Source organism: Tenrec ecaudatus, chromosome 4, assembly GCF_050624435.1.
Source record: "Tenrec ecaudatus isolate mTenEca1 chromosome 4, mTenEca1.hap1, whole genome shotgun sequence".
NCBI lineage: Eukaryota > Metazoa > Chordata > Mammalia > Afrosoricida > Tenrecidae > Tenrec > Tenrec ecaudatus.
In genome coordinates this window covers 163,579,379-163,591,769 of record NC_134533.1, presented here as the reverse complement: position 1 = coordinate 163,591,769, position 12,391 = coordinate 163,579,379, and positions in this window count along the sequence as shown.

Sequence of the window (12,391 nt, the reverse complement as noted above, 5' to 3'; positions counted from 1 at the left end):
CTATTATCAAGGTCATATTTTCCAACTGTGTTAATTACTTTTTGCTTTCAATTTTCATATTCAAATCACCAATAAATATCAATGCATCTTGATTACATATTTGATAAATTTCATATTTCACATATTGGTAAAAATTCCTCAATTTCTTCCTCACTAGCTTTAGTTGTTGGTGAATAAATTGGAGTAATAATTTTATTGACTGAATGATTTTATATACTTGCTAGTATCACAAGTAATCATTGTTTTCTTTCAATAAATTCTTTACCTTAAAAATTAAGCAGAGTCTACCAGTATGTGGGCAAGTAAAAAAGTATTGCCACAAAATTGTAAAAACCTTTATTAAACAAAATTAGATAAAAAATGTGAATCAGCTTAAAATTAATCTCTCATTCCTAATTTGACATGTCTTCTAGTTTTGCACTAGAAGTCATATCATTTCCCCTTCCTAATGTAGATATTTTGCCTTTTTATTAGAAATTTTTATAGCTTCTTTAACCCTAAGATCTTGTCATTTAAGATGAATAGTGGAAGGCTTTCTTTGTTGTTGTAAGATAGCATCGAGTCAGTTCTGACCCATAGAGACCTTATGTGCAAGACAACGAAACACTGCCTAGGCCGGCACCATCCTCACAACTGCCCCTATGCCCAAGCCAATTGTTGCAGCCAGTGTGTCTCCATCCCCTTGACGGCCTTCCTCTCCTTAGCTGCCCCTCTACCCTACCTAACTTGAGCTTAACTGGTCTCTCCTGAAATCATGTCCGAAGTATGTAAGAAGTCTCGCCAACCTTACATCTAAGGGGCATTCTTAATGTAGTTCCTCTAAGACAGATTGCTCTTTTAGCAGTTCATGGCATATTTAACATTCTGCTCCAGCACCACAAATCAGATGTATCAATTTTCTTTATTCCATGTCCAACTTTCACATGCATATGAGGCAATGGAAAATATCATGGCTTGTGCCAGGCTTACCTTAGTCCTCAAAGTAACAGCTTTGCTTTTCAATATCCTGAAGAGTTCTAGTGTAGCAGATTTATCTAATGCAACACACCTTTTGACTGCTGCTCCCATGAGCATTGATTGTGGATCCAAGAAAGACAAATCCTTGACAACTTCAAACTGTTCTCCATTTATTATGATGTTGACTATTGGTCCCATCGTGAGGTTTTGGGTCTTTTTTACACTGAGCCTTAATACATACTGAAGGCTACACTCCTTGATCTTCAACAGCAAGCACTTTGAGTCATCTTCACTTTCAGCAAGCCGAGTTGCGCCATCTGCACATCATGGGTTGTTGATAAGCCTTCATCCAATCCCGAGGGCTTTCTATTCCACTTCAAATCTGGCCTTTTCCTGCTCGCTCACTGTCACTAACCAAATGCAGGTGAACATTATCCTTTACCCAACTGATCACAATAATCTTCGGTCTTTATACCTTCTAATTGGTTCCCCTACACACAATTGGTGAGTTTTCTAAAATGCAAACCTTATCATGACTTTCCATGTCTGAAATCACTTAGTGCTATTCTGGTGCTTTTAAGACTATACAGCAGTTGGGTGAGAAAATTCATTTGGAAAACAGAAGGGTAGTAGAGCAGTCTCAAGGACAATTTGTCTTGGAAATGATGGAATTTAAATACATTCCAGTTACCTTCATGTCACCACAGAGTGGCGATGAGCTGTCTTGAAACGCTCTGGGATTTGTCTGGAAATAACTCAGAGCAACTGTCTTTGTCTTTCCTGACCAAGGCTGGGCTGGTAGAGTTTTTCAGCAGCTCTGAACACTGCAGGATTTTGGCACAGAATTCAAGGAATGAAATGCACCCATAATTTCTCTCTTGCCAGTAATTTAAGTATATTGAGGATGTTTATGACTCTTTACTATGAAAGGGAGATTTCAAAGCACTTGTAATGTTTATGAGGTGCGAAAACAAAACTAGAATGAAAATAGAAGTAAAACAGGACAGTAGGAAAATCAGTATTCAAAATGAATTTACAATATACATTTATTTGTAGAAATAATTAAGGGGTGTTGGAAGGCTAGGGGATCAGTCAGTGTTTTTCAATATTATAGTATTCGGACTTTAAGAACAGAAATTTTAGATTATTTTGAATCATGGACACATAAAATAATAATTTAAAAATAAGGTAGTGACCCCTAGTAAAACACTAGCATTTTTTTTTTTTTAGTTAGGGAATTATTCCAGGGAGTTAACTATTTGAGGAGAGTTAACTATTTGCAGAACTAAGTAATTCACTTTTTAAGAATCGGCATATGTTGAATATTTTGGATGTGTGTATCCTTCTTGATGTTGCAAAGTGTTCATTTGAGCTATTTTATGAAGTTAAGTGATGATTGATAGATTATATAGATAATTTGTAGCTATTTCATCCCAGGAAATTTCTACCTCTATCTCAATGGTTTATGGTTAAAATTGTAGTAGCGTGAAAACAATGTCACTTTCTTAGTAATAGGCTGTACATTCCATTAGAACATAGCTCATGTTTAATTTCTCTTTTTTTCAGGTTTATTTATTTATTATATAATCATTTAATTGGGGGCTCGTACAATTCTTATCACAATCCATACATACAACCATTGTGTCATGAACACATGTACACTTGTTGCCATCATCATTCTCAAAACATTTACCTTCTACTTGAGCCCTTAATATCTGCTGCTCATTTTCCCCCTCCCTCCCCACTACCCCCTACCTCATGAACCCTTCATCCTTCATAAATTATTATTATTTTGTCATATATTACACTGTCTGACGTCGCCCAATCCGCCTTCTTCTCTGCTGTCCATTCCCCAGGGAGGAGGCTATACGTAGATTCTTGTAACCAGTTCCCACTTTCTACCCCACATTCTCTCCACCCTCCAGGAATTGCCACTCTCACCACTGGTCCTGAAGGAGTCATCTGTCCTGGATTCCTTGTGTTTCCAGTTGCTATCTGTACCTATGTACATCCTCTGGTCTAGCCAGATTTGTAAGGTTGGGATCATGACAGTGGGGGGAGGAAGTATTTAAGAACTTGAGGAAAGTTATATGTTTAATTGTTGCTACCCTGCACCCTGACTTGCCTAGTTGCTCCCCATAACCTTTCAGTAAGGGGTGTCTGGTTGGCTACCAATGGGCTTTGAGTCTCCACTCTGCACTCACCCACATTTTCAATGATAAGATTTTTTTGTTCCTTGGTGCTTGATACCTGATCCCTTCGACAGCTCGTGGTCACACAGGCTGATGTGCTTCTTCCATGTGGGCTTTGTTGCTTCTGAGCTAGATGGCCGCTTGTTTATCTTCAAGCCATTAAGACCCCAGACACAATATCTTCTGGTAGCTGGGCACCATCAGCTTTCTTCACCACATTTGCTTATTCACCCGCTTTGTCTTCGGCAGTTGTGTCGGGAGGGTGAGCATCATAGAATGCCAATTTAATAAAAGAAAGTATTATTGCATTGAGAAAATACTTGAGTGGAGGCCCAATGTCCTCTGCTACCTTAATATCAAACCTATAAATATGGCCACATAGATCCATTTCCCCATCCTCATATATAAATATATTTGCATATGTACATGTCATTATCTAGACCTCTATAAATGCCCTTTGCCTCCCAGCTCTTTCCTCTATTTCCCTTGACTTTCCTCTTGTCTCACTATCATGCTCATTCCCCACCTGGGTTTTAGCAATAACTCTTCATTACATTACCCTTGATCATGCCCTTCCAGGCCTCCCACAACCACCTTACCACCAATTTGGATCACTTGTTGTTCCCTTGTTCCTGGGTTTCTTAACACCACTTCCTTTCCTCCCACCTCACCCTATTCCATTTCCCCCCAAACTGTTGGTCCCGTTGTTTTTCCTCCAGATTGTTCATCCAGCCCATCTTATTTAGACAGACCTATGGAGATAACAACATGCAAAAAACACGACAGACCCAAACCAAGCAACAATATACAATAAAACAACAATAAACCATGGAGAAAGAACAAAACAAAACACAACAAGAAAGAAAAGCTTGTAGCTAGTTCAAGGATCGTTTGTTGGCCTTTTGGAGTGTTTTCCAGTCCAGTCTGTTAGAGCACCATGCCCTGGCCCCAAAGTCCACCTTCAGCATTCCCTGAGGACCTTGCTGCTCTATTCCCTTGCTGTTCTGCTGCACTCCCCCAGTGCTTTGCCTTGATGTGGTGGAATCAGGTCAGGTGCAATTCCCATACTGTGTCTCCGGTGCTGTCCCCCGCAGGGCCATGGGTCAGTGAGGGATGTCATGTCTCATGTGGAGCTGGCCATGCAGTCCTCTCTGTGGACTGGCTGCTCTAATAGAGGTCATCGTCCTCAAGGTCTGGTGGGCCACGATGTGCTCCACTCTCTCCTATTCCCCCTTCATCTGCTCCCGTGTGCTCTGATCAGCTATGTCCCTCTCCTGGATCTGCAGATTCAATGCCATCCTTTGAAATAAATTCTTCTGGGGGAAGGGGCAGGCATCCACTAAGTATTTGGTATGGGGGTCAGTCCCCTAGACCATGCTGGAATATTCCCTTCTCCATGCTGGAATATTGCATTCACACCTTGAGGCACTGGGTTGAAATATGGTCCCTCTTTCCCTATGGAGATATAAGCAACACCCTCCCCGTAGGTGGGTTAGTGCCCCATGCCCCCTCTACCCATTCTTCCTTATTTTTATCCTTTTTTTTTCCTTTCCCCACCTCCTCCCCAGTTGTCTACCATGTGCATCCCTTGAAGGGAGACTCCGGATAGGGCAAGATATGACAAAATAACGATGTATAAATTACCAAGGGCATATGAGGGAGGGGGGAATGGGGAGGGAGGGGGGAAAAAAAAAAGGAAGGACCTGATGCAAGGGGCTTAAGTGGAGAGCAAATGCCTTGAGAATGATTGGGGCAGGGAATGTATGGATGTGCTTTATACAATTGATGTATGTATATGTATGGATTGTGGTAAGAGTTGTATGAGTCCCTAATAAAATGTAAAAGAAGAAAAGAGAAAAAAAATGATTAGGGCAAAGACTGTACAGATGTGCTTTATACAATTGATGTATGTATATGTATGAACTGTGAAAAGAATTGTATCAGCCCCAATAAATTGTTAAAATAAATAAATAAATAAACTTAAAAAAAAACTAAAACCAAAAAAAAAAGAATGTTTGTACACAGTAGCTTTTTCCCTATATCCCTTTTGCAATTTTTTTTAATTCTTACCTCAGCAGGCTCATGTTGTACTTGTCTATTGTGCCTGACTTACTTCACTTAACATGATTGCCTCCAGTTATTCCCATGCCGTGATGTGCTTCATAAGTTCATCACTGTTTTATAGCGATGCATAGTACTCCATTGTATATATATACCACAGTTTTTAAATCTAATTGTCAGTTGATGGAAATTTGGGTTTCTTCCAACTCCTTGCAATTGTGAACTGTGCCACAATGAACATTGGAGCACAGATATCTGGCCTTGGTTTGTTTCTTGTTTCTTCTGGGTATATACCCAGTAGGGGGATTGCTGGGTCATATGGTAACTTGGTTTTCATCTGTTTTAGATATCACCAGATCAATTTCCATAGTGGCTGTACATACTTACAAGTCCACCAGCAGTGGATGAGACTTCCTGTCTCCCCACAGCCCCTCCAACACATGCTACTTTCTGATTTTTTGAAGTGGGCTACCTTTGATGGTGTTAGGTGGTACCTCATTGTTGTTTTAATTTGCATTTCTCTTATGGCTAAAGATGGGGAAATTTTTCTCATATGTTTATTGGTCATTCGGATTTCTGCCCCTGTGTAACTTCTGTTCAAGTCCTTTTCCCACCTCTCAAGTGGACAATTAGTTTTTCTCATTTTGAAAGCTAGTAGAGTATTGTAGATTTTAGTAATAAAGCCTTGGTCTGATGTGTCATTGCTAAAGATGTTTCCCCAGTCCATGGACTCGCTTATTACTCTCTTGGTGAATTCATTCGATGTACACAGGTGTTCTATCTTCAGTATATCCCGTTTCTCAATTTGTGCCTCCTTTGAGTTGTGTCCTTCCCTATTTCTGATAGCCTATGTATTCCCTGTGCCAAAGTTCTCAAGTTAGTCCCAATTCCCTCATTGATGGTCCTAATAGTTTGGGGATTAACTTCAAGGTCTGTGATCCACCTTGAGTTTATTCTTGTGCATGGAGTGAGATAAGGGTCTTGCTTCATTTTTCTATAGGTAAATATTCATTTTTCAAGCACCACTTTTTAATGATGGCATCTGTTTCCCATTTGATATTTTTGGGGCTATTAGCAAAGATCACTTGTCTGTATGCTGATGATTTTACTTCTGGGTTTTCAGTTCTTTTCCATTGGTCTGAGTATCTGTCATTGTACCAGTACCATGCGGTTTTGAAAACTGTGGCTGTATAGTATGTGCTAACGTCAGGTAAAGCAAGGACTCCCACTGTGTCCTTCTTCTTGACGGGTTCTCTGCTAATTCTGGGCTTCTTCCCTCTCCATATGAAGCTCATAATCAGTTTTTCAATTTCTTTGAAGAAAGATGAGGGCAATTGTATCTGGATTGCATAAAAGTTATATAGTGTCTTTGGCAGAACTGACACCATGACTATATTCAGTTTTCCAATCCACGAGCATAGGATATACTTCCATTTATTGAGGTTGCTTTTGGTTTCTTGTAATAGTGTTCTGGAGTTTTCCCCGTATAGATCTTTTGTTTTTTTTTTTTAGTCAGGTAAATCCCTAGATATTTCGATTTGTATTTGGCTATTGTGAAGTGTACCACCTTTTTGATCTCTTCTTCTGTGGTCTTATCCGATGTATATAACAGTCCGATGGACTTCTGTTTGTTGATCTTATATCCTGACACTCTGCCAAACTCCTCTAGTACTACCAAACTCTTCCAGTACTCCCCTTATGGAACTTTTGGGATTTTCCATATATAAAATCATATCTTCTGCAAATAATGATAGTTTCACCTATTCCTTCTTTGCCTTATGCTGTTAGCTAAAACCTCTAGCATGATATTAAATAAGAGTGAGGACAAGGGGCTTCCTTGTCTGGTCCCCCTTTTCAGTGGGATTGTGTTAGTCTTTTCTCCATTGACTACCATGTTGGCTGTTGGTTTTTCATATACAGCTTGTATTGTCTTGTGGAACTTTCCTTCCATTCCTATCTTCTCAAGTGCTTAAACAAGAATTTGTGTTTGATTCTGTCGAATGCTTTTTCTGCATCTATTGATATTATCATGTGGTTCTTATAGTTTTTCATGTCAATGTGATGAATAATTCTAATGGTCTTTCGTATGTTGAACCATCCCTGCATCCCTGGTATGAATCCCACTTGGTCATGGTGAATTATTTGTTTTATATACTTTTGTATTCTGTTGGCTTGTATTTTGTTAAGGATTTTTGCATCAATGTTCATTAGGGATATTGGTTTGTAGTTCTCAATTCTTGTGGGATCCTTGCCCGATTTGGGTATCAGAGTTATACTAGCTTCATAGAAGGAATTCAGGAGTTTGCCATCTTTTTCTACGTTCTGGAAGAGTTTGTGTAGGATTGGTGTTAGTTCTTCCCTAAATGCTTGGTGGTATTATCCAGTGAAGTCATCTGGTCCAGGGGATTTTTTTTTTTGTAATCCTTTGATAACTTTCCCTATTTTTTCTATTGCTAAGAGTCTGTTGAGATTCTTGACATCCACCAAGGATAGTCTAGGGAAGGATTCTTTTTCCAAGAATTTGTCCATGTCTTCCAAATTTGTTGAATTCACTGGAGTACAATCCTTCAAAGTATTGTGTAACTATCCTTTTGATTTCATTGGAGTCTGCTGTAACGTCCCTTCTTTCATCCCTTATTCTTGCTATTGAAATGTGTTCCCTCCTTTCTTTGGCTAGGTTTGCCAGCAGTCTATCGATTCTGTTTATCTTTTCAAAGAACCAACTTTTAGCAGTATTAATTTTTCAATAGTTTTCTTATTTTCCCTCTCCTGAATCTCAGCCCTGATTTTTATAATTTGTTTTCTGTTGCTATTAGTAGAATTGTCCTACTGACTCTGTTCTAGTTGTAAATTTTGTGCCAGCCTATCAATCACGAGTCTCTCTTCCTTTCTTAGGTGTGCATGTATTGCTATGAAACTTCCTCTGATGACTGCTTTTGCTGTGTCCCAAAAGTTCTGGTGCTCCGTGTGCTCATTCTGATTGGTTTTTAGAAATTTCCTAATTTCATCTCTGATCTGCGCCAGTACACACTCCTTTTGCAATAGAGAGTTATTCATCGTCCAATTGTTTGCACCTGTTTTCTTCATCTTCCTTTTGTTGGTTTCCAGCCTTATGGCAGTGGTCATAGAGAGACCTGTGTATTACTTTAATGTGCTAAAATTTATGTAGATTCGCCTCATGCCCCAGCATGTGGTCTATCTTCGAATATGCCCCATGTGAAATTGAAAAGAATGTGATTTTTTGGGGGGGGATGAAAAGCTCTGTAAATATCTATCAGGTTAAATTGACTAATTGTGGTGTTTAGATTTCTAGCCTCTTTGTTGAGTTTCTATACCTGTGATCTATCTTTCTCAGAGAGCGGTGTTTTGAAGTCACCCACTGTAATTGTTGAGGCTGTGATTTCTTTTTTCATCTTTTGGAGTGTTTGGCTGACATATTCAGCAGGTCTCTCATTCAGGGAATATATGTTTACAATGCTTAGTGATTCGTTGTCTACCATTCCCTTGAGCATTATGTAGTGTCCCTCCTTATCTCTTTTTAAGGTTTGTACTTTGAGGGCAATTTTATCCGAGATTAGGATTGCAACCCTTGATTTTTTTTTTTTTTTTGTATTGCTGTTTGCTTGGTATACCTTTATCTAGCCTTTGATTCTCAGCCTATTTTTGTCTGTAGCCTTGATATGTGTCTCCTGTAGGCTGCAGATTGATGGGTTGTTTTCTAAGCCAGTCTGCTAGTCTCAGTCTTTTAATGCCTGAGTTCAAGCCATTGATAGTCATGGTTATTATCTCCATCTACGGACTCTGTGATGTCATCTTATACCTTGTTTGTTGGGGGTTTTCCTACTTTCCTTTCTCATTAATGTGTTGTGCATGTGTGTGTGTTTGTGTATCATTCTTCTCTTCTTTCCATCCTTAAGCCAATGCTATCTTTGTTGCCCGCTGGGTGAGGCTGTTCTATGTGCCAGTCTCTTATTTATGCTTGGTGAGTGTTGTTCTTCTGCCCATACTTGGTCGGCAAGGATCTTTTGAAGGGCTGGGTTTCTTTTACTGTATTTTTTGAGTTTTTCCTGTTTGGGAAGTCTCTTACTTCTCCATCTATCTTGATTGATAATTTGGCTGGGTAGGGTATTCTTGAGTTTATGTTGTTTTCCTTCAAATTTTGGAATATGTTACTCCACTCTCTCCTCTTCTTCTTAGTTTCTGCTGATAGTTCTGAGGATATTCTTATTTGAGAATCTTTATATGTGATTGCTTATTTTTCCCTAGCTGCTCTCATGATTTTCTCCTTTTCCACAAAGTTTGATAGTTTAACTATTATGCGCCTTGGTGACTTCTTGGTATTCAGTCTAGTTGGTGTTCTTTCAGTCTCCTGAATGATTGCCTGGTTTTCATTTATTAAGCTGGGGAAGTTTTCCTCCAAGAATTCTCTCACTATTGTTGCAGATGACTTCTTTTTTGTGTCTTCCTCCAGTAATCCCCAAATTCTAATGTTCCTATTCATAGCATCAGACATAGCTCTTAGGTTTTCTTCAGCTTCTCTGATGATCTTATTAGATTTTTGTTCATGTTTATTAAAGTCTGCTTGGCTGTCCTCCAGGTCACTGATGTGGTTCTCTGATTCGTCAGTCGATTCTCAAGTCCCATGTTTCTGCTACTGGTTTTTGTTATCTCCTCCCTAAATTCCTATATTTCCCTTTGGTGGATGGCCTTTATCTCCTCTATCATTTCATCTGTTTTCTGTATTGTTTCCCTCATATCCTATATGACTTCAAGCAGCATTCTGAAAATTTCTTTCTGTGGCAGCTCAATGTCTGCTTCTTCTGTGTATGTTGTTATGTTCAGGACATCTTCTGCCATTGCCTTATGTTTCTCCTGTTTTTTTCGTTGAGGTCGTTGGGGCTGATGGTTGTTTGTGTTGTGTTTTAGAGGAGCTAGTTTCCAATTGCCAGGGAGTTGAAGAGCACTGGCTCTCTCTGGGAGACTTAGAAATGTTTCTTTGAACTGCCTACAGCTTATTTTACTATGGGATTACCCTATCACTTTATCCTCCTGTGGCTTTCCTATCAGGGGAGTGCCCAGAAGGCTGGTGGGTTGCCTGCTTTGGTGTTACAGAGGTTGGTCAGAAGTTCCTGCAACAGCTTGGAATGTTGATGTGTGTTGAGCAAGCTTCCTTATGCCCCAGTTACACAGGCAGGAATTCCCCTGTGAAAAGTTGGGCAGAGTATCCCCTGGAGGGAAAGTGGGCTTTCCCTAACCTGGGGTTAGCTACACAGGGTGGAGCTCACCTAGCTGGGTGTGGTATAGGAGTAAATGCCCTAGGCCAAAGGGAATGTTCTGGAGGTCACCAGTGGATTGTGAGAGAACAGGAAAGATACAAAGAAGAGGAATAAAATTAAAAAGTAAGACCTTTTAGACTGTGTGGGAATATAGGGAAGAGAGGGAAACAAAAGCAACTATTTAGCTGAGTCCCAGAGCTGCAAGAGTTTAATCCCTGCCCTGAGACAGTGCTGCAAGATGCAGCTGAGCATGGAGAAAGCCACTGAGCAGCTCCCAAACACCGTGGGGCGACAGAGAGCAGAGATGTAAACAAAAACAACATTGTAGCTGAACCCCGATTCCTGCCCGTGGAGCTGCAAGGGTACTGTCCCTTCCCTGATTCAGGCGGTGACAAACTCTGCCTGTGTGGAAACCAAGCCCCACTATGGGTTCCAAATGGTCCTGGCTCCGGCAGAGACAGTGACTGGGCAAGATCAAGCCCCAACTGTCTTCCACTGAGGTAAGCCAAAAGCCCCCAGTCCCTAAAAACTCCATGGGTCTGGGCCTACTTATCTTTATGATGCTCCACCTGCATTCCAGCAGTGTTGAATTTCCTTCTCTTGAATATTAATTTAAAGCCTCCTTAGGCATCATATGTAAATATACCCAGATTGTATCTTAGATATGTCATAGAAATATTCATATTGGACCATGTGATAATTTTTTTTGCTTTTCCCTGATTTTAATTGCATCAGAGTTTTTCTGTTACATTTATATATGAAGGATCCAACTTGCTGAGCTAATTATTCAATTTCTAAATCATTTTGACCATCAATTATTTATTCTTTAAAAATGTCAACACATAAATATTCTGCTAGACTCCGTTTTCCTGGAAACCTCTCCTTTTGAGATACATTGACTCTTTCAAGCCATTAAGTTATTTTGAAGCAAATGGCTGTTTTAGGATGTCCATTTTTTTTTCAAACAGGTATTCCTTGTTTTTCCTTACTATATCAGTAATTTCTTAAATAATTTAAAATAGTAGAAAAGAAGAGATTTAAAACACTTATCTTACTACTAATAAATTTAATACATAGCTACAAATTAATCTATATTTTGTAATTTTGTATTTTATATTCTGAATCATTTAAAATTTTGATTAATGCATATATTTTGTGAAAGAACAGATTTCCCACCAAGTGGAGGAAAAATGATCCATAATTTGGTGTGTTATCTCACCATTATTATGGCACCAGTTATCATAGAATTTGTGTATTGGGCAAAGATCAACTTTAAACTAACACATCCCATTTATGTGGCCTGTTGTTAGATGCAATTCGTTTTATATCATATCTTATCCTCTAAAATGTTTAAATTGCATCCTATAAAAACTTGATAAGCTGATCACCTGAAAATGAAGTGATCAAATGTGGTACAGAAAAAAATGTGCAGAGTCAGAAAATAAAATATGAGAAGGAAAAATTACTTGGCAGAAAATAGAATATTCTCTGAAAACAGTTAATGAGTAAAAGTAACTTCAGCAAAGCAGTTTTGCTATCTCTTAATTATCCTGTTCTCTTTGCCTACTTTACCATTAATGATATTAGATTTTCAAATCACTGAAATTCTTACATATGCAATATTCTGCCTATCCCTCCTTCCTACTAACTCACTTTTGAAAGTCAAGAAATACTCTTCAAAAACGTCTGTGGAAATAGGTAGATAGATAATTGTGCAGTAGATAGATAGATAACATATAGTACATGTTACAGGGATTCAGTTCATACATGTACTCACTTATTCCAGTGAAAACTCATTTTTCAAATCTCTCTCTGATCAGTGCATGACTATAGACAAGTTTTCTTAGTAATGTCTTTACTTGAGTCTTATCACGATACCTTCCAAAAGAGAAATAGCCCGATCAA